General features: G+C 37.4%; 1 pseudogene; it reads left to right on the top strand.

The window, feature by feature from the left end:
• Nucleotides 1-5,439: 5,439 nt before the first annotated feature.
• LOC117066032 overlaps nt 5,440-24,284 on the top strand; it is a 67,027-nt pseudogene continuing 48,182 nt past the window's right edge.

Below are 24,284 nucleotides of genomic sequence, written 5' to 3'. Positions count from 1 at the left end.
ACATTTCCACCAACAGTGTATAAAACTTCCTTTTTCTCTACAACCTTGCCAACATTTGTTGTTTTCTCTTTTTAATAATAGCCATTTTTACTGGGGTAAGATGATATCTTGTAGTTTTAATTTGCATTTCTCTGATGATTAGTGATGTTGAGCATTTTTTCTTATACCTGTTAGCCATTTGTATGTCTTGTTTTGAGAAATGTCTATTCATGTCCTTTGTCCACTTTTTAAAAATATATACTTCTAACTTTTAGGTTCAGGGGTACATGCGAAGGTTTGCTGTGTAGGTAAATTCCTTTCCTGGGAGTTTGTTGTACAGATTATTTCATCACTCAGGTATTAAGCACAGTAGCCAATAGTTATCTGTTCTGCTCCTCTTCCTCCTCCCACCCTCCACCCTCCACCCTCAAGTAGACTCTAGTGTCTGTTGTTTCCTTCTTTTTGTTCATAAGTTCTTATCATTTAGCTCCCACTTATAAGTAAGAACATGTGGTATTTGGTTTTGTGTTCCTGCATTAGTTTGCTAAGGACAATAGCCTCCAGCTCTATCTGTGTTCTTGCAAAAGACAAAATCTCATTTCTTTTTATGACTGCATAGTATTCCAGGGTTTATGTGTACCACATTGTCTTTATCCAATCTGTCATTGATGGGTGTTTAGGTTGATTCCATGTCTTTGCTATTGTGAATAGCACTGCAATGAATATTCATGTGAATGTGTCTTTATGGCAGAATAATTTATATTCCTCTGGATATATAGCCAGTAATGGGATTGCTGGGTTGAATGATAGTTCTGCTATCAGCTCTTTGAGGAATTGCCATACCACTTTCTACAATGATTGAACTGGTTTACACTCCAACAAACAGTGTAGAAGTGTTTCCTTCTCTCCACAATCTTGCCAGCATCTGCTATTTTTGGACTTTTTAATAGCCATTCTTACTGGTGTGAGATGGTATCTTATTGTGTATTTGATTTGCATTTCTCTAATGGTCAGTTATATTGAGCCTTTTTTCATATACTTGTTGGCTGCATGTATGTCTTCTTTAGGATAGTGTCTGTTAATGTCCTTTGCCCACTTTCTAATGGTGTCATTTTTTTGTGTGTAAATTTGTTTAAGTTTCTTACATATGCTGGTTATTAGACCTTTGTCAGATGCATAGTTTGAAATATCTTTTCCCAGTCTATAGCTTGTCTGTTTACTCTGTTGATAGTTTCTGTTATGCAGAAGCTCATATGTTTAATTAGCTCCCACTTTTCAATTTTACTATTGCTTTTGGTCTCTTTGTCATGAAATCTTTGCCTGTTCCTATGTCCAGGATAGAATTGCCTAGGTTGTCTTTCAGAGTTTTTATGGTTTTAGATTTTACATTTAAGTCTTTAATCCATCTCGAGTTGATTTATTTATTTGATGTAAGGAAAAAGTACAGCTTCAATCTTCTGCATATGGCTAGCCAGTTATCCCAGCTTCACTTACTGAATAGAAAGTCTTTTCCCCATTGCATTTTTTTGTCAGCTTTGTTAAGATCAGATGCTCATAGATGTGTGGCCTTTGGCCTTATTTCTGGGCTCTCTATTCTGTTCCATTGACCTGTGTGCCTTTTTTGTATCAGTATCATGCTGTTTTGATTACTGTAGCCCTGTAGTATGATTTGAAGTCATGTAATGTGATGCCTCCAGCTTTGTTCTTTTTCCTTATGACTGCCTTGGCTAGTCAGGCTCTTGTTTGGTTCTGTATGAATTTTAAATTGTTTTTTCCTAGTTCTATGAAGAATGCCAATGGCAGTTTGACAAGAATAGCATTGAATCTGTAAATTGATTTGAGCAATATAGCTATTTTAATGATATTGATTCTTCCTATCTATGAGCATGGAGTGTTTTTCCAGTTGTTTATGTCTTCCCTGATTTCTTTGAGCAGTGGTTTGTAATTCTCATTGTAGAGTTCTTTCACCTGCCTGGATAGCTGTATGCCTAGGTATTTTATCTTATTTTTAATGACAGTTGTGATTGGATTGCCTTTCTGATTTGGCTCCTAGTTTGATTGTTGGTGGTGTAAAGGGAATATTTTGTACGTTGATTTTTGCATCCTGAAATTTTTGCTGAGGTTATTTATCAGCTGAAGGAGCTTTTGGAGGTTATGACACTATGGGATTTTCTAGATATAGAATTATGTTATCTGTAAACAGGGATAGTTTGAATTCCTCTTTTCCTATTTGGATGCCTTTTATTTCTTTCTCTTGCCTGGTTGCTCTGGCTAGGACTTCCAATACTATGTTGGATAGAAGTGGTGAGAGAAGGCATCCTCGTTTGTACTGGTTTTCAAGGTAAATGTTTCCAGCTTTTGCCCATTCAATATAATGTTGGCTGTGGGTTTGTTATAGATGGCTCTTATTATTAGAGGTATGCTCCTTCAATACCTAGTTAATTGTGAGTTTAAAACATGAAGTGGTGTTGAATTTCATAGAAAATCGTTTCTGTGTCTGTTGAGATAATCATGTGGCTTTTGTCTTCAGTTTTGCTATGTGATGAGTCACATTTATTGATTTGTTTATTTGAACCAACCTTGCATTCTGTGGATGAAGCTTACTTGATTGTCATGAATAAGCTTTTCGTTGTGCTGCTGGATTCAGTTTGCCATATTTTGTTGAGGATTTTTACATTGATGTTTATTAAGGATATTGGTCTGAAGTTTTCTTTTTTTGTTGTGTCTCTGCCAGGTTTTGGTATCAAGATGATGCTGGCCTCATAGAATGAGTTGCAGAGGAGTCCCTCCTTCTCCTTTTTGGGGAATAGTTTCAGCAGGAATGGTACCAGCTCTTCTTTGTACGTCTGGTAGAATTTGACTGTAAATCCATCAGGTCCGGGGCTTCCTTTGGTTGGTAGACTTTTTATTACTGATTCAATTTCAAAGCCTGTTATTGGTCTGTTTAGGGAATCTATTTCTTCCTGGCTCATTTTGCAAGATTGTATGTGTTCAGAAATTTATTTATCTCTTCTTAGTTTTGTAGTTTGTGTGCATAGAGGTGTTCATAGTAGTTTTTGATGGTTGTTTTTATTTCTGTTGAGTCGGGAGTAGCGTTCCCATCATCATTTCTATTTATGTTTGTTTGGATCTTGTCACTTTTCTCCTTTGTTAGTCTAGCTAACAGCCTATCTTATTATTGTTTTCAGAAAACCAACTCCTGGATTTGTTGATCTTTTGAATTTTTTTTTTGTGTCTTGATTTCCTTCAGTTCAGCTCTGATTTTTTTTTTTTTTTATTCTAACTTTGGGGTTGATATATATGTTCTTGCTTCTCTAATTCTTTCAATTGTGATGTCTGGTTGTTAAATTGAGATATTTCTAACTTTTTAATGTGGACATTTATTGCTATAAATTTTCTTCTTAGCACTGCTTTACCTATGTCCCAGAGATTCTGGTATGTTGTATCTTTGTTTTCATTACTTTCAAAGAACTTTTTGATTTCTGCTTTAATTTTATTTTTTACCCAAATGTCATTCAAGAGCATCTTGTTTAATCTTTATGTAGTTGTGTGTTTTTTATAGTCTTGAGTTCTATTTTTATTGTGCTGAAAGTGTGAAGTGTGATTTTATGATTTTGTTTCTTTTGCACTTGTTGAGGATTGTTTTATGTCCAATTATGTGGTCAATTTTAGAGTGTGTGCCATGTGGCAATCAGTGAAATGTATATTCTGTTGTTTTTGGGGTGGAGAGTTCTGTAAAAGTCTATCAGATTGATTTGATCAAATGTTGAATTCAGGTCTTGAATATCTTGGTTAATTTTCTCCACTGATGATTTATTACTGTCAATGTAGTGTTGAAGTCTCCCACTATAACCGTATGGGAGTATATGTGTGTTTTTAGTTCTCTATGAACTTTCTTTGTGAATCTGGGTGGTCCTATGTTGAGTGCATATATATTTAGGATAGTTACGTCTTTTTGTTGAATTGAACCCTTTATGATTATGTAATGCCATTCTCTGTCTTTTTTGATATTTGTTGGTTTGAAATCTGTTTTTTTCTGAAATTAGAATTGAAGCCCATACTTTTTTCTCTTTTCCATTTGCTTGGTAGGTTTGCCTCCATTCCTTTATTTTGAGCCTATGAGTGTCATTACATGTGAGATGGGTCTATTGAAGACAGCATACCATTGTTGCCCTCTTTCTTTTTTTTTGTTTTTGAGATGGAGTCTCCCTGTGTCGCCCAGGCTGGAGTGCAGTGGCACGACCTCGGCTCACTGCAAGCTCCCCTCCAGGGTTCACGCCATTCTCCTGCCTCAGCCTCCCAAGTAGCTGGGACTACAGGAGCCCACTACCACGTCTGACTAATTTTGTTGCCCTGTTTTTAATGGGATTATTTGTTAAATTGTTTGAGTTTTTGTATATTTTGGTATTAGTCCCCTACTAAATCAATAGTTTGTGAATATTTTCTTCCATTTTACAAGTTGTCTTTTCACTCTGTTGATTGTTTCTTGGGCTGTGCAGCAACTTCTTAGTTTAATTAATTCCCATTTGCCTACTTTTTAAATTGCCTATGCTTTTGATGTTTTAGTGATAAATTCTTTGCCCCAACCAATGCTTATAAGAGTTATCCTTAGATCTTTTCTTAGTGTTTATTTAAACAGTTTTGGGTTGTACATTTAAGTCTTTAATCCATCTTGAGTTAACTTTTGTATATGATGAGAGATGGGGTCCAGTTTTATTCTTTCACATCTGGCAATCCAGTTTTTGCAGCACTATTTATTGGTTTTTAACTCAAGTGACTTCATTTAATATAAGCTTTATCAAGTATACTTTTTACTTAATAGATTTGTCATAAATGTTTTGTTGTTTTTGGCAATATGCAGAGATGAACTTAAAAGTCTGGTTTTATCTAAAGAAAAACAAAGGCTTACTTTATAATCTTAAAATTTATTCTTTTTCTAATTGAATTGCTTGGAATATATTATTTCGTACTTACCATCTTAACTCCCGAAGTACATATTATGTTCTTAATGGAATCTCTCGATTTTACAGAAAGAAATTCTTACTTGATTAGTGTCTTTGTTTGTGCGGTTATAGCAAAATGCCACAGACTGGGTGATTTGTAAAGAACAGAAATTTATTTCTTACAGTGCTGGAGGCTGGGAAGTTCAAGATGAAGACGGCAGCATTTGGTTTGTTGAAGACTTTCTTGCTATATCCTCACATGACAGAAGGCACAATAGGGGTCAAAGTCAGCTCCCTCTGGCCCTTTTTATTCGACACTAATTCATTCATGAGAATGTAGCCCTCATGACTTAGTCACTTTCCAAAAGGCTGTACTGCTTAGCAGCACCATAATGGGGGTTAAGTTTCAACACATAATTTTGGGAATCATTTAGGCCATAACATCTAGAAAAGTCCAACTTATAAACCTTGCCTGATCTGAAGGAATAAAATGTTGACATGTACCCGAGCCTACAAAATGAACTGCAGAGAAACTGTCAGGTATGCCTTTATTTGGCACATTTATAATTTGGCATGCTCTATTTTTCGTAAGTTTCCACTAGATAACAAAAATAAGTTACGATCCTTCAAAAAATCTGAACATGTTTTAACATATAAGGTTTTTCTGATAGTCATATATAAGACTCATATTTCATTTTAATTTGTGTTTGAATTTTAATGTAAATTCATAGTGGACAATATAAAAACAGTTAATCTCAGAGTTACAGTTTTATGAATGTTTGAATAAAAAATGACACATCACAGATTGATAAATAAGGTACCATCAAGCATGAAAGGTTTTATTTTTGAAATAAGTAAAAATTTGTTTCAAAAGAATAGAGAAATATAATGACGCTTAAAGCTTCTATATTTGATCAAATTTAAGTTGCTGTTGATTCTGTGTTTCACTATTGATTTATATACCTGAAAGTAAGACAAAACGTTGCCAGTAACCATGACACACCATAGATTGAAAGAATCATCTTAATTTCCTTAATTTCAAGTTATTAAAATGTCAAAAAGAGCCATTGTAAAATTGATTAAATAGAGTATTTTTGTGTAATTTTCTGATCTATCCATTGAGATTTGTTCCATTAAATGTTTTAACTTTTTGATTAAGGCTTAACAGTAGTGAATAAATGTGAAATAAAAAATGTGTTTAATTTTTTTAAACCTAAATTTTGATTTGCCTGATTTTAAAGTGAGGGAAAGATAATGACTGTCTAGATTTGTTAAAATAAATAATTTTGAAAAAGAAAGCACACTAAGTTTAGGTATCTATTTGCTGTAAACTCTCATGTCAATAATTTACTTATCTCTCTTCCACTAGGAATTGACGTAGAGGTTTCAGTAAGGAAAAAAAAAAAAAAAAAGAAGCCAAACCAGTAAGACGTTATCATGGGGTAGCACATTTTTTTCTTGTAGGATCAATAGAACTTGTACCTTATAGGGAGTGTATAAGTTGTAGATAAAATAAAGTAAAAGAATAAATAAAATAAAAATGTTAAAGTAGAATTTCTTTGCCTTTCTATAGAATTTTAGAGTTTCTTTAGTATCTTAATATGACTCACCATGCTAAATTCCTGTAAAGAAGCCTGTGAAGTTGATAACTTTGAGCAATTCACTTAGAATATCTGAATTCAGTTTTCTCATCTCTAAAATGGATAAAATATCTGTTTCATAAAATTCTTGTGAAGATTTAATAAAATATGTGTAGGTATTTATGCATGTCTAACCCATAGCATGCACTCAGCAATAGGTATCTATTATACATATATATTAATGCTTATTGAAATGTCATTGCAGTAGATGAAAATTTAGAGGGTATTTTGTTTGTCTCCGTCATACAGGTTGTTAAGTAATAGAGTTGAGTTTAGTGATTAAAGTCCCTGACCCCTGTCGTTACCTCCCCAGATCTTTCACATGATCATACTCTCTCTGTGATCCATGGACACATTTTTGAAATGCTTCATTTTGAAGAAAAGATATGTTATTTTGAAAAGCATGGGTTTAGTAGCCACACAAACCTGACTTTAAATCCAAGTTTTAACATCTACGGGTATGTGACCCTGGAAAAGTTACTTAGTATCTTATTTTTTACATTCATGAAAGAACCTCAAATTTCTGTTTTATTAAAGAAAGAGAAGAATCTAGCTTATGGTTGTTGAATATATAAATGTGCATATAAATATAGATAGCTAGATATTGGAGTAAATATTTATACAGAAATGGCCTAGTAGAGTGAATGCCTAACACATATGATTAGACATTTTTTAAAATTATGGGTGCATAATAGTTGTACAAATTTATGGGGTACATTTGATACTTTGATACAGGCATACAGTGTACAATAATCGAGTCCAGGTAATTAGGGTACCCATAACCTCAAGCATTTGTGATTTCTTTGTGTTAGGAACATTCCAATTTCACTCCTTTAGTTATTTAAAATATATAATACATTATTGTATTAAAATATATAATACAATAACTATTTTCCCTATTGTGCTGCTGAACACTAGATCTTGTTCATTCTGTCTAACTGTATTTTTGAATGCATTAAGCTACTACTCCTTATTTACCCTCCAGCACTTCTCTTCCCAGTCTCTGGTAGCCATCATTCTACTCTCTATTTCCATGAGTTCAATTTTTTTTTTTCTTTTTTTGCTTTTGCATGCAATATTGGTGTTTCTGTAGCTGGCTTATTTCACTTAAGATAATATCCTCCACTTTCATCCATGTTGTTGCAAATGAAATGATTTCATTCTTTTTTATGACTGAATAATATTCCATTGTGTATTTGTACCATATTTTCTTTATCTATTCCTCTATTGATGGACACTTAGGTTGATTCCATATCTTGGCTATTGTGAGTAGTGCTGCAATAAACATGGGAGGGCAGATCTCTGTTATGCTAATTTCTTTCCTTTGAATATACCCAGAAGAGAGATTGTTGAATCATATGGTAGTTCTATTTTTAGGTTTTTGAAGAACCTTCATAGTGTTCTTCACAGTGATTGTACTATGTACACTCTGGCCAACAGTATGTGAGGGTTTCCTTTTCTCCACGTCTTCACCAGCATTTCTTATTGCCTGACTTTTGAATATGAGCCATTTTAACTGGAATGAAATGATATTTCATTGTAGTTTTGGTTTGTGTTTCTTTGATGATGAGTGATGTTGAGCATTTATTCATATATGAATAAATGCCATTTGTATGTCTTCTTTTGAGAAATGCCTACTCAGATCTTTTGCCCATTTTTAATCAGATCATCATCATTATTATTATTCGCTAGTGAGTGGTCTGAGCTCCTCAGCTTTCTGGTTATTAGTCCTCTGTCAGATTGGTGTGTTGCAAATATTTTCTCCCATTCTGTGGGTTGTCTGTTCACTTTGTTGATTGTTTCCTTTGCTGTGTAGAGGTTTTTTAACTTGACATTATCCCATTTGTCCATTTTTGGTTCGGTTGCCTGTACTTTTGAGGTGTTACTCAGGAAATCTTTGCCCAGACAAATGCCTTGGAGTGTTTCCCCAATGTTTTCTTGTAGTAGTTTCATAATTTGAGGTCTTAGATTTAAGTCTTTAATCCATTTGGATTTTAGTTTTGTATATGTTGAGAGATAGGGGTCTAGTTCCATTCTTCTGCATATGGATATCCAGTTTTCCCAGCACAATTTATTGAAGATACTTTCTTTTCCCCAATATATGTTCTTGGTACATTCATCAAAAATGAGTTGAATTTAGATGCAAGGATTTATTTTTGGGTTCTCTATTCTGTTTCACTGGTTTATGCATCTGCTTTTATGCCAGCACCATGATGATTTGATTACTATAGTTCTGTAGTATAATATAAAGTCAGGTAGAGGGCGGAGCAAGATGGCCGAATAGGAACAGCTCCAGTCTCCAACTCCCAGCGCGAGCGACACAGAAGACCGGTGATTTCTGCATTTTCCACTGAGGTACTGGGGTCATCTCTCTAGGGAGTGCCGGACAATCGGTGCTGGTCAGCTGCTGCAGCCTGACCAGCGTGAGCTGAAGCAGGGCGAGGCATCGCCTCACCTGGAAGCGCAAGGGGGAAGGGAATCCATTTTCCTAGCCAGGGGAACTGAGACACACAACACCTGGAAAATCGGGTAACTCCCACCCCAATACTGCGCTTTAAGGAAACAGGCACACCAGGAGAATATATCCCATACCTGGCCGGGAGGGTCCCACGCCCACGGAGCCTCCCTCACTGCTAACACAGCCGTCTGCGGCGATCTATCCGCAAGGCAGCAGCGAGGCTGGGGGAGGGGCGCCCGCCATTGCTGAGGCTTAAGTAGGTAAACAAAGCCGCTGGGAAGCTCGAACTGGGTGGAGCTCACAGCAGCTCAAGGAAGCCTGCCTGTCTCTGTAGACTCTACCTCTGCGGACAGCGCACAGCTGCAGTCCAACAGGGGAAAGAGCGGGCCGTTGCAGACGCGAATGACTCTGTCTGACAGCTTTGGGGAGAGCCGTGGATCTCCTAACACGGAGGTTGAGATCTGAGAACGGACAGACTGCCTGCTCAGGTGGGTCCCTGACCCCTGAGTAGCCTAGCTGGGAGACATCCCCCACTAGGGGCAGTCTGACACCCCACACCTCACAGGGTGGAGTCACCCCTGAGAGGAAACTTCCAAAGAAAGAATCAGACAGGTACACTCGCTGTTCAGCAATATTCTATCTTCGACAACCTCTGCTGCTGACACCCAGGAAAACAGGGTCTGGAGTGGACCTCAAGCAATCTCCAACAGACCAACAGACAGTCCTTCTGACTGTCAGACGGAAAACTATCAAACAGGAAGGACACCTATACCAAAACCCCATCAGTACGTCACCATCATCAAAGACCAGAGACAGATAAAACCACAAAGATGGGGAAGAAACAGGGCAGAAAAGCTGGAAATTCAAAAAATAAGAGCGCATCTCCCCCTGCAAAGGAGCGCAGCCCATCGCCAGCAACGGATCAAAGCTGGTCAGAGAATGACTTTGACGAGATGAGAGAAGAAGGCTTCAGTCCATCAAACCTCTCAGAGCTAAAGGAGGAATTACGTACCCAGCGCAAAGAAACTAAAAATCTTGAAAAAAAAGTGGAAGAATTGACAGCTAGACTAATTAATGCAGAGAAGATCATAAACGAAATGACAGAGATGAAAACCATGACACGAGAAATACGTGACAAATGCACAAGCTTCAGTAACCGACTCGATCAACTGGAAGAAAGAGTATCAGCGATTGAGGATCAAATGAATGAAATGAAGCGAGAAGAGAAAACCAAAAGAAAAAAGAAGAAAAAGAAATGAACAAAGCCTGCAAGAAGTATGGGATTATGTAAAAAGACCAAATCTACGTCTGATTGGGGTGCCTGAAAGTGAGGGGGAAAATGGAACCAAGTTGGAAAACACTCTTCAGGATATCATCCAGGAGAACTTCCCCAACCTAGTAGGGCAGGCCAACATTCAAATTCAGGAAATACAGAGAACGCCACAAAGATACTCCTCCAGAAGAGCAACTCCAAGACACATAATTGCCAGATTCACCAAAGTTGAAATGAAGGAAAAAATCTTAAGGGCAGCCAGAGAGAAAGGTCAGGTTACCCACAAAGGGAAGCCCATCAGAATAACAGCAGACCTCTCGTCAGAAACTCTACAAGCCAGAAGAGAGTGGGGGCCAATATTCAGCGTTCTTAAAGAAAAGAATTTTCAACCCAGAATTTCATATCCAGCCAAACTAAGCTTCATCAGTGAAGGAGAAATAAAATCCTTTACAGATAAGCAAATGCTTAGAGATTTTGTCACCACCAGGCCTGCCTTACAAGAGACCCTGAAGGAAGCCCTAAACATGGAAAGGAACAACCGGTACCAGCCATTGCAAAAACATGCCAAAATGTAAAGACCATCGAGGCTAGGAAGAAATTGCATCAACTAACGAGCAAAATAACCAGTTAATATCATAATGACAGGATCAAGTTCACACATAACAATATTAACCTTAAATGTAATGGAATAAATGCTCCAATTAAAAGACACAGACTGGCAAACTGGATAAAGAGTCAAGACCCATCAGTCTGCTGTATTCAGGAGACCCATCTCACATGCAGAGACATACATAGGCTCAAAATAAAGGGATGGAGGAAGATCTACCAAGCAAATGGAGAACAAAAAAAAGCAGGGGTTGCAATCCTAGTCTCTGATAAAACAGACTTTAAACCATCAAAGATCAAAAGAGACAAAGAAGGCCATTACATAATGGTAAAGGGATCAATTCAACAGGAAGAGCTAACTCTCCTAAATATCTATGCACCCAATACAGGAGCACCCAGATTCATAAAGCAAGTCCTTAGAGACCTACAAAGAGACTTAGACTCCCATACAATAATAATGGGAGACTTCAACACTCCACTGTCAACATTAGACAGATCAACGAGACAGAAAGTTAACAAGGATATCCAGGAATTGAACTCATCTCTGCACCAAGCGGACCTAATAGACATCTATAGAACTCTCCACCCCAAATCAACAGAATATACATTCTTCTCAGCACCACATCGCACTTATTCCAAAATTGACCACATAATTGGAAGTAAAGCACTCCTCAGCAAATGTACAAGAACAGAAATTATAACAAACTGTCTCTCAGACCACAGTGCAATCAAACTAGAACTCAGGACTAAGAAACTCAATCAAAACCGCTCAACTACATGGAAACTGAACAACCTGCTCCTGAATGACTACTGGGTACATAACGAAATGAAAGCAGAAATAAAGATGTTCTTTGAAACCAATGAGAACAAAGATACAACATACCAGAATCTCTGGGACACATTTAAAGCAGTGTGTAGAGGGAATTTATAGCACTAAATGCCCACAAGAGAAAGCAGGAGAGATCTAAAATTGACACTCTAACATCACAATTAAAAGAACTAGAGAGGCAAGAGCAAACACATTCAAAAGCTAGCAGAAGGCAAGAAATAACTAAGATCAGAGCAGAACTGAAGGAGATAGAGACACAAAAAACCCTCCAAAAAATCAATGAATCCAGGAGTTGGTTTTTTGAAAAGATCAACAAAATTGACAGACCGCTAGCAAGACTAATAAAGAAGAAAAGAGAGAGGAATCAAATAGTCGCAATAAAAAATGATAAAGGGGATATCACCACCGACCCCACAGAAATACAAACAACCATCAGAGAATACTATAAATGCCTCTACGCAAATCAACTAGAAAATCTAGAAGAAATGGAGAATTTCCTGGACACTTACACTCTCCCAAGACTAAACCAGGAAGAAGTTGAATCCCTGAATAGACCAATAGCAGGCTCTGAATTGAGGCAACAATTAATAGCCTACCCACCAAAAAAAGTCCAGGACCAGATGGATTCACAGCTGAATTCTACCAGAGGTACAAGGAGGAGCTGGTACCATTCCTTCTGAAACTATTTCAATCAATAGAAAAAGAGGGAATCCTCCCTAACTCTTTTTATGAGGCCAACATCATCCTGATACCAAAGCCTGGCAGAGACACAACAAAAAAAGAGAATTTTAGACCAATATCCCTGATGAACATCGATGCAAAAATCCTCAATAAAATACTGGCAAACCGGATTCAGCAGCACATCAAAAAGCTTATCCACCATGATCAAGTGGGCTTCATCCCTGGGATGCAAGGCTGGTTCAACATTCGCAAATCAATAAACGTAATCCAGCATATAAACAGAACCAAAGACAAGAACCACATGATTATCTCAATAGATGCAGAAAAGGCTTTTGACAAAATTCAACAGCCCTTTATGCTAAAAACGCTCAATAAATTCGGTATTGATGGAACGTACCTCAAAATAATAAGAGCTATTTATGACAAACCCACAGCTAATATCATACTGAATGGGCAAAAACTGGAAAAATTCCCTTTGAAAACTGGCACAAGACAGGGATGCCCTCTCTCACCACTCCTATTCAACATAGTGTTGGAAGTTCTGGCTAGGGCAATCAGGCAAGAGAAAGAAATCAAGGGTATCCAGTTAGGAAAAGAAGAAGTCAAATTGTCCCTGTTTGCAGATGACATGATTGTATATTTAGAAAACCCCATTGTCTCAGCCCAAAATCTCCTTAAGCTGATAAGCAACTTCAGCAAAGTCTCAGGATACAAAATTAATGTGCAAAAATCACAAGCATTCTTATACACCAGTAACAGACAAGCAGAGAGCCAAATCAGGAATGAACTTCCATTCACAATTGCTTCAAAGAGAATAAAATACCTAGGAATCCAGCTTACAAGGGATGTAAAGGACCTCTTCAAGGAGAACTACAAACCACTGCTCAGTGAAATCAAAGAGGACACAAACAAATGGAAGAACATACCATGCTCATGGATAGGAAGAATCAATATCGTGAAAATGGCCATACTGCCCAAGGTGATTTATAGATTCAATGCCATCCCCATCAAGCTACCAATGACTTTCTTCACAGAATTGGAAAAAACGGCTTTAAAGTTCATATGGAACCAAAAAAGAGCCCGCATTGCCAAGACAATCCTAAGTCAAAAGGACAAAGCTGGAGGCGTCACGCTACCTGACTTCAAACTATACTACAAGGCTACAGTAACCAAAACAGCATGGTACTGGTACCACAACAGAGATATAGACCAATGGAACAGAACAGAGTCCTCAGAAATAATACCACACATCTACAGCCATCTGATCTTTGACAAACCTGACAAAAACAAGAAATGGGGAAAGGATTCCCTATTTAATAAATGGTGCTGGGAAAATTGGCTAGCCATAAGTAGAAAGCTGAAACTGGATCCTTTCCTTACCCCTTATACGAAAATTAATTCAAGATGGATCAGAGACTTAAATGTTAGACCTAATACCATAAAAACCCTAGAAGAAAATCTAGGTAGTACCATTCAGGACATAGGCATGGGCAAGGACTTCATGTCTAAAACACCAAAAGCAACGGCAGCAAAAGCAAAAATTGACACATGGGATCTAATTAAACTAAAGAGCTTTTGCACAGCTAAAGAAACTACCATCAGAGTGAACAGGCAACCTACAGAATGGGAGAAAATTTTTGCAACCTACTCATCTGACAAAGGGCTAATATCTAGAATCTACAAAGAACTCAAACAAATATACAAGAAAAAAACAAACAACCCCATCAAAAAGTGGGCAAAGGATATGAACAGACATTTCTCAAAAGAAGACATCCATACAGCCAACAGACACATGAAAAATGCTCATCATCACTCGCCATCAGAGAAATGCAAATCAAAACCACAATGAGATACCATCTCACACCAGTCAGAATGGCAATCATTAAGAAGTCAGGAAACAACAGGTGTTGGAGAGGATGTGGAGAAATAGGAACACTTTTACACTGTTGGTGGGATTGTAAACTAGTTCAACCATTATGGAAAACAGTATGGCGATTCCTCAAGGATCTAGAACTAGATGTACCATATGACCCAGCCATCCCACTACTGGGTATATACCCAAAGGATTATAAATTACTCTACTACAAAGACACATGCACACGTATGTTTATTGCGGCACTATTCACAATAGCAAAGACTTGGAATCAACCCAAATGTCCATCTGTGACAGACTGGATTAAGAAAATGTGGCACATATACACCATGGAATACTATGCAGCCATCAAAAAGGATGAGTTTGCGTCCTTTGTAGGGACATGGATGCAGCTGGAAACCATCATTCTTAGCAAACTATCACAAGAAGAGAAAACCAAACACCGCATGTTCTCACTCATAGGTGGGAACTGAACAATGAGATCACTTGGACTCGGGAAGGGGAACATCACACACTGGGGCCTATCATGGGGAGGGGGGAGGAGGGAGGGATTGCATTGGGGAGTTATACATGATATAAACGTCATGCACATGTACCCTAGAACTTAAAGTATAATAATAAAAAAAAAATAAATAAATAAAATAAATAAATAAAATAAAGTCAGGTAATGTAATGCTTCCAGCTTTGTTCATTTTGCTCAGAATAGCTTTGGCTATTTTGGGTCTTTTGTGGTTCCATATAAATTTTAGAATTGTTTTTCTATTTCTTTGAATAATGTATTCATTTTGATAGGGATTAAATGGAATCTGTAGATTACTTTGAGTAGTATAGACATTTTAATAATACTGATTCTTCCAGTTCATGAGCATAAAATATCTTTTCATTTTTTGGTGTGTCCTCTTCAGTTTCTTTCATTAATGCTTTATGATTTTCATTGTAGAGCTCTTTCATTTATTTGGTCAAGTTAATTCCTAGGTATTTTATTTTAATTGTAGCTACTGTAAATGATATTAGTTTCTTCATTTCTTTTCAGATTGTTTAGTATTGGCATATAGAAATATACTGATTTGTGTATGTTGGTTTTGTATCCTGCAACTTCACTGAATTTGTTTATCAGTTATAATAGTTTTTATTTTTTTGGTGGAATCTTTAGATTGTCCCAAATATAAGATCTTACTACCTGCAGACAAAAATAAGTTGACTTCTTCCTTTCTAATTTGTATGCCCTTTCTCTTCCTTCCTTCCTTCCTTCCTTCCTTCCTTCCTCCCTCCCTCCCTCCCTCCCTCCCTTCCTTCCTTCCTTCCTTCCTTCCTTCCTTCCTTCCTTCCTTTTGTTTAATTGCTCTAGCTAGGACTTTAGTACTATGCTGAATAAAAATGGTGGAAGTAGGCATTCTTATCTTGTTTTGGAAGTTAGAGAAGCCTTTTAGATTTTCCCTGTTCTGAATGACACTAGCTGTGGGTTTGTAATATATGGGTTTTATCATGTTGAAGTATTTTCTGTCTACCCAATTTTTTGAAAGTGTCTACCATAAAGTGATATGAATTTTTTTATGCAAATGTTTCTCTTATCTTCCTTTCTTTTATAGCAATAGGATTTTGCTATGTTGCCCAGGCTGGTCTCAAACTCCTGGCCTCAAAGGATCCTTCTGCCTCAACCTCCCAAAATGTTGGAATTACAAGCATGAGCTACTACTGTGCCAGACCTGATGCTGAAGTTTATCAGTTGATGTTTCTTGGCATCTACTAAAATGATCATGTGGTTTTTGTCCTTCATTCTGTTGATGTGATGTATCACATTTTAAAATTTGCATATGTTGAATCAATCTCACATTTTTGGGATGAATCCTACTTGATCATGATAAATGATCTTTTTAATGTGTTGCTGAATTTGGTTTACTAGTATTTGTTGAGAATTTTTGCATTTGTGTTCATCAGGAATATTGGCTTGTAGGGTTTTTTTTGTTGTAATTGGAGATTTGTCTGGTTTCCGTATTAGTGTAATGCTGGCCTTGTGAATGAGTTTGAAAGTATTCCCCCCTCCTCAAATTTTTGGTGTAGTTTGAGTATGATTGATATGTTTTCTTCTTCTTCTTTTTTTTTTTTTTGAGATGGAGTCTCGCTCTGTCGCCCAGGCTAGAGTGCAGTGGCCGGATCTCAGCTCACTGCAAGCTCCGCCTCCCGGGTTCATGCCATTCTCCTGCCTCAGCCTCCCGAGTAACTGGGACTACAGGCGCCCGCCACATCGTCCGGCTAGTTTTTTTGTATATTTTTAGTAGAGACGGGGTCTCACCGTGTTAGCCAGGATGGTCTCGATCTATTGACCTCATGATCCACCTGTCTCGGCCTCCCAAAGTGCTGGGATTACAGGCTTGAGCCACGGCGCCCGGCCTGTTTTCTTCTTTAAATGTTTGGTAGAATTTAGCAGTGAAGTCATTGGGTCCTAGGCTTGTCTTTGATGGGAGACATTTTATTACTGTTCTATCTCTTTACTTATTACTGGTCTATTCAGGTTTTGGATTTCTTCATGGTTCAAACTTTGCAGGTTGTAATGTGCCTAGGGATTTATCTGTTTCTACTAGTTTTTCTAATTTATTGGCATATAGTTAGTTGTTCACCATAGTTTTTAATGATCCTATGATCCTTTGGATTTCTGTGGTATCAGTTGTAATGTCTCCTTTTTCATCTCTGGTTTTATTTATTGAGTCTTTTTCTGTTTTTTTTTTTTTTTTCTTAGTTAATATGGCTACAGGTTTGTCAATTTTGTCTATCTTTTCACAAAAGATATTGTTTATCTTTTTGTTTCATTGATCATGCTTTTTTTAGCCTAAATTTTATTTATTTTGCTCTGATCTTTATTATTTATTTTCTTCTACTAATTTGAGTTTTCATTGCTTTTGTTTCTCTAGTTCTTTAAGATGCATTGTTATATTGTTTATTTGAAGTTTATCTGTTTTTTTTGGTATATGTTTGTTGCTTTAAAGTTCCCTCTTATTATTGCTTTTGCTGCATCCCAAGAATTTGGTACATGTGTTTCCATTTTTATTTGTTTCAAGAAACTTTAAAAATTTCTTTCTCAATTCCTTCACTGACAGAAAGATGACAGAAAGGAAGAAAGAAAAACACTTTTTGTGTAAAAGTAATTTTCTCTGATAGTATGCTTTAATTTCTTGTTTTTAAAATATCTGTGTATTTATTACAGGTTTTTTTATGTTTACCGTGAGGTTTTCAAATAACGTCTTATAACCAAATATTTTAAACTGATGACAAGTTAACTCTGATACAAGGAAGTGAAATAAAGCAAATAAGCAAAGAGACTACTAAAAAACTCTACACTTTAACTCTATCCTCCTGCTTTTTGACTTTTTGTCATCTCAATTTATGTATCTGTATATTGTCAATCTCTTAAAAATTTGTAGTTATTAATTTTTGGTAGGTTTGTCTTTTAGTCTTCCTACTAAAGATCTGAGTATTTTACACACTGCAATTTTAGTTTTAAAGTATTCCATATTTGTCTGTGTACTTACTATTATCAGTGATTTAGTTTTATACCTTTAGAGGATTTCTTATTGTTCTTTCACATCTTTTTCTTTGAGATTGAAGAATTCCCTTTAGTATTTCTTGTAAGACACATCTGGTATTTGACAAAATCTCTCAGCTTTTGTTTTCTGTGAAAGTATTTATTTCTCCTTCATGTTTGAAGGATAATTTTGCTGGAGAAAATATTCTAGGTTGAGTTTGTTTTCCTTCAGCACTTTGAATATGTCATTTCACTCTGTCCTAGCTGATAAGGCTTCTGCTGAGAAGTCTGCTGCCAGACATACCAGAGTTCCTTCATATGTTATTTGCTTCTTTTCTCTTGTGGCTTTTAGGATTCTTTTATTCTTGCCCTTTGAGAGTCTGACTATTATATACCTTGAGATCTTCTTTTTTGGGTTGAATCTTATTGATATTCTGTGACCTTCTTGTACCTGGGTATTCATATCTTTCTCTGTGTTTGAAAAGTTCCCTGTTATTATTTCTTTGAATAAACTTCTCTCTCTCTCTCTCTCTCTCTCTCTGTCTCTCTCTCTCTCCCCTTCCTCTTTAAGGCCAACAACTCTTAGATTTGACCTTTTGAGGCTGTTTTTTAGATCTTGTAGGTGGGCTTTCTTATTCTTCATTCTCTTTTCTGTCTTCTCCTCTGACTGTATTTTCATAGAGTCTATCTCTATGAAAGACTTCAGGTTTACAAAGTCTTTCTTCTGCTTGATCAATTCTGCTCGCTAAAGACTTTGCATTTATTTTTCAAGTTGTCAATTTAACTTTTAAGCTCCAAAATTTCTGCTTGATATTTTAAAAAATTAATTACTCTTTGTTAAATTTCTCTGGTAGAATTCTGAATTCCTTGTCTGTGTTATCTTGGAGTTTGTTTAGCTTCCTCAAGACAGCTATTTTGAAGTCGCTGTCTGAAAATTCATATATCTCTGTCACTCTAACATTGGCCATTGATTTATTATTTAGTCTGTTTGGTGAGGTCATGTTTTCTTGGATGCTCTTGATGTTTGTGGACATTAATTGATGTCTAGGCATTGAAGAGCTAGGTATTTATTCCAATCTTCAGAGTTTGGACTTGTTTGCACCCATCCATATTCGGAAGACTTTTCAAGGGTATTGAGTGTTGTGATCTAAGATTTTGGTCAGTGCAGCCATATCTACATTAGGGGGCACCCCAAGCCCAGTAATGCTGTGACTCTACAAGAGTCACAGAGGCTCTTAGTGGTACCACTTTGGTGGTGGTTTGGATAAGATCTGAGATAATTGCCTGGATTACCAGGCAAAGACTCTTGTTCTCTTCCCTTACTTTCCCCCAAACAAATGGAGTCTCTGTGCTGAACTGTCTGGGTTGGCACACCTATGGCCATCATGACTGGGACCCTGTTGGGTCTGACCTATAGCCAGCACAGGACTGGGTCTTGCTCAAGGTCTGTGGTGACTATTGCCTGGCTAAAGCTGATGTTTATCAAGGGCCAAGGGCACTTTAGTCAGGAGGTGGTGAGTCTAGCCAGGCTTGTGTCTTTCCCTTCAGATAGGCAAGTTCTCTTCTGGGGTGGGTCTAGAAATGCTGTTCAGGAGCTAGGGCCTAGAGTCAGGGGCTTTAGGGGTCTTCTTGGTGTTTATTTTACTGTGGCTAAACTGGTACCCAACTTGTAAGACAAAGTCCTCTGTATTTTTCCTCTCTTTTCCCCAAGCAGGACTCTTCCCCCAAGCTGCACTGCCAAGAGTTCTGGGTGGGGTGACATGAGTAATCTCTTAGCTGCCACAGCTGGTGTTACACTGGGTCACATGCACCCCAAGTCCCATTGCCTCTGAGACTAGTGTAGCACTAGGCCTTCCCCAAGGACTGTAGTCCTTCTGGCCAGACTGCCACTCAGTTTTATTCTTTTAGTTGCCACAGCTGGTGTAACACTGGGTCACATGCACCCCAAGTCTCATTGCCTCTGAGACTAGTGCAGCACCAGGCCTTGCCCAAGGACTGTAGTCCTTTTGGCCAGACAGCCACTCAGTTTTATTCCAGGCCCTAGGTCACTTTAGTAAGCCAGTGGTGGAACCAGCTGTGATTTGGGTTCCTCCTGCTGGGGCTGAGAGTTTCCCTCCGGCCCAGGGCTGGTCTAAATGTTTCCTCTGTGGATACCAGCAAAGCTGTCTGCCTTTCATTGTGTTTTGCTGTGACATGTAGCACTGAGTTCCAATGCAAAGTCCAACACTCACTTCACTCTGCCTCCCCAAAGCATACTAATTCTCTTCACTCTGCCTAATTCACTTCACTAATTCACTTCACTCTGCCTCCCCAAAGCATATTAATTCTCTGCACTTTGCTGCCATGAGATGATGGAAGGGTGGGATAGGCAATGCAAGACTATCTTTCCTACCCTCTTTAATGCCTCTTTCCTTTATATTTTGTTAAAAGCAGGTATGGTAATCACTCACCTGAGGGTGCTTTCTTGTGTGGATAGTTGCTCAATTGGTGTTCCTGCAGGGGGATGATCACTAGAGAATTCTATTTGGCCATGTTGCTGTGCCTCTTTTGTCTCTCTAATACATAAGCTTTTTATTTTTATTTTTTATTTTTTTAGACAGAGTCTTGCTCTGTCACCCACACTGGAGTGCAGTGGCATGATCTCAGTTCACTGCAACCTCTGCCTCCTGGGTTCAAGCAATTCTCCTGCCTCAGCCTCCCGAGTAGCTGGGATTACAGGTGCATACCACCACCCCGGGTTATTTTTGTTTTTTTAATAGAGCGGGGTTTCACTATGTTGGCCAGGGTGGTCTCGAACTCCTGACCTTGTGATCCACCCGCCTCGGCCTCCCAAAGTGCTGGGATTACATGCATGAGCTACAGTGCCCGGCCATGGTATTTAATATTGAAGCCACCATGCAACCAAGCAACCAGGTATATACCATAGGGTATACACCTGGGGGTTTATTGTTGCCTGCTGAGAAAGAATTCAGGACATGGACACATGTGGGTGGGTTAAGGAGTGGAAACAATAGACACAAGAAAGGAGAGAGGAGAGCCGTGGACTGCAACAAATTTTATAGGCAGACTGGAGAAGGTGGTGTCTGAGGTATGTAGGGCTCACAGATTGGTTCTATCAGAGATGATGTTTACATAGTGCACAGGGAAGGCTGGTGGCCCCACCCTAATCTTATAATGCAAATGGACTTTCCAGTTGATTGGTGCCATCTTGTCTACTCTTTACTGTCCTCTTGGCTGACAAAGAAAAGGGAAGAGGAAGCCGCCATTTTGAACTTAGCTAGTCCCTAGTTCCTGCTGGCATTGACCCATGCAAGCTGCCAGCTTGCTTTTCTGTGTCTGCAGTCTGACTTTACAGGCTGCTCTTTGTTAGAAAATGATTTGGGGCTGCTTTTCATTAAAAAGAAAAGAAAAAAGAAAAGCCTTACCTAGGGCTTCCATGTCCTTGTTATTAGCCTAAGTACTTCCTTCTTAACTCCTATATTGATACTATTAGATTTAAAGTGGTATTTTCATTTCAAATTTTAAATTTTGAAAAATAATAAAATTAAGAAAATATTAATTTTAATGAAAATATAAACAATTATGTTTATATCATAAAGCTGAGCTGGGTATTCAATACTTTATTTCCAAAATATATAATTATTGAGAAAATGTAAAACTTTTAGGCTTCTGAAATGGAGGGTTTCGTATGAATGAATACTTGAGAGTTTTCTTAAACTATTTAGAAATTTCTCCAAACCCAGATTTTTGGCTAGGTAGACTTATGCTTAGATGGTATGTTACCATTGTGTCACTGAAGAACCATAGATATCTTTTGAAAAAATTACAATAACATTCAATAAGAAACCTGTTTACATATATATAAAGCATATTTCTTTTCAAGTATTTTCTTCTTAATGTAATTTTTTAAGAAGTGAGTATTTATTTTGGAGAACTTTTGTCTTAGAGTGGATTAGCTGAAATTAGACGTCAAGATAGAGGTTGCATGTAGAAGATGTATTGGTGAGTGCTCTTGGGAAAGAGATCTGTAAAGAAGTGAGGGATGTCAAATTGGACAGGAGAATGTGGTTGCAACTGAGACTTCATTGGATCCAATGAAACTGAGGCTGGGGTATCCTTGAACTGCGTTGGCTCTTTAGAGTTATTACAAACTAGGGCAAGAGACTTAGTGTTTATATCTTAAGATTAGTGGGTGAGGCAGTTCTCTGTGGCCAAAGGCTATATCAGCAGAGGGGCATTCATAGCTGGGCTGGGAATGACTGGACCTGACCCTGAAGAAAGATCAGGGTGGACTACCACAATATCCCTGGTAGTTTGTCTCCAACTGTTGCTTATTTCTTAGTTGAAACAAAACTTTTATGTCATGTCTTAAAACCTTGCTCCTGAGTTAACAGGCATGGACACAAATAGCCTCACAAAGACAAAAATGTGAATTTGAGGGGTGGGAAAATGATTGTGGGAATGTATATGGGGACAACAAAGGCATTATCATACTCACAAGATATGTGTATTTTACAAAATGTATTTAATATTTAAAATGGAGAGCTGGTCTTGAACTCCTGGGCTCAAGTGAACCTCCCACCTCAGCCTCCCAAAGTGTTGGGGTTACAGGCGTAACTGTATAAACCGTGCCCAGACTGTATAAACAATTTGAATGAACAATGTTAAAATGATTATTCTTATATATGATTCCTTGTGAACCTTGGTAACAGTTTTTCTAGTTTTTATACCTAGAATTAGCATTTATGGGTTGCAGATGGTGGGTATTTATGACTTCTAGATAATACTAACTTTCTCTCCAAAGTGGTTTTAACGATTGACACTCCTTGGAGCAGACTGGAAGTTCCTCTTGCTTCACATGCTCACCAGCACTTGATATTGAGAGATACTTAAAAGAATTTTTTGTTGTTGCCAATCTGATAGCTATTTTATTTCCTATTCCGCTGACTACTAGTGAGTATGAGCATCTTTTCTTTTATTGGTCATTCATGTTTCTTCTGATAATTGCCTGTTTACATCTTTGCCTCATTTTTCCATAGGATTGTTTATTATGTTGATTTGTGGGAGTACTTTAAATATGCTGCATGCCAATGACTTGAATGTTTTGTATACTGTAAATGTTTTCTCTTGGCAGGTGGACTAGTCTTTTTCCCTTTTTGTAATGTCTGTTGTGTACAAGTTTGTAATTTTAAGGAAGTCAAATGTATCAAGCATCTCCCTTTGTTGTCTGCTTGTTTAACATCTTATGTAAGAAATTCTTTCCTACCTCAAGATAATAAACATTTGACCCTTACAGATATTCTTCCACGTGTAGATCAGTCTATTTCACCAAGATCTATTTATTGAATAGTTGACTTTTTATATAACTTCAGTCATTTATTAAATATACATGAGTCTATTTCTGTAGTTTCTATTTTTTTTCAGTTGGCTCATTTTTGTATCCCTGACCAAAGCAATATTGTATTTGCAACTATATTTTTTTCATTAAACTCTTTGTATTTGTCTGTTCTTGCATTGCTATAAAGAGATACCTGAGACTGGGTAATTTATAAGGAAAAGAGGTTTAATTGGCTCATAGTTCTGCAGGCTGTACAGAAAGCATGATGCTGGCATCTGCTCGGCTTCTGGGGAGGCCTCAGGAAACTTTCAATCATGGTGGAAGGTGAGCGGGAAAGATGGGGGAGTTGCCACACTTTTAAACAACCAAACGAGAACTCACTATTGTGATGACAGCACCAATGGGATTGTGTTAAATCATGAAAAACTGCTCTCAGGATCCAGTCACCTCCTACTGGGTCCCACTGCAACATTGAGGTTTAAAATGGAACATGACATTTGGGTGGGGACACAGATCTAACCATATCAGTCTTGATTTTTTGAAGTGGAACCCTTCCTCTTCTTCAAAAATTGTTTTGTTTATTCTCAGCACTTCAAATCTTTCAATGAATTTTAAAGTCTTCTCTCCCCCTCCAAATTGTTGTATTTTGACTGAAATTGTATTTAATTTATATTTAATGTATAGACCAATCAACATCTTTATGATACTGTTTCAATCTAGGAACACGCCATATTTATCCATTATTTTGGTGTTATATTTGTTCAGTTCATTGTTAGGTACTTCATAGTTTTTGTTTCTATGGTGAATTAGATATTTTCTTTTTTCTAATATTACTGTAATTTTTTTTTTAAACTAGAATGTAAGCTCAGAGAAGACAGGCATTTTTATTTTGTTCACTGCTGTATCCCTAGTACCTAGAATAGTATCTGACGCATAGTGGGCTCTCAAAATGTGTTGAATAAACTAATATTACACTTTCTGATGCATTATTTCTGCTTTACAGTAAAATTATTATTTCTGCTTTTCTAATGATTGTTGTACCAAACTGAACTTGCATTACAGCTATATTACTTTGTCTGCTAATTCTCTTGAATTTTATGTGTATGTAGGAAGTGAAAACATCTGAAGAAAAACAGCCTTAACT

Source organism: Trachypithecus francoisi, unplaced genomic scaffold (assembly GCF_009764315.1).
Source record: "Trachypithecus francoisi isolate TF-2019V2 unplaced genomic scaffold, Tfra_2.0 Lachesis_group2, whole genome shotgun sequence".
NCBI classification, from domain to species: domain Eukaryota; kingdom Metazoa; phylum Chordata; class Mammalia; order Primates; family Cercopithecidae; genus Trachypithecus; species Trachypithecus francoisi.
Note: the sequence above shows the minus strand (reverse complement) of the source record. Positions and strands in the feature narration are given on the sequence as shown.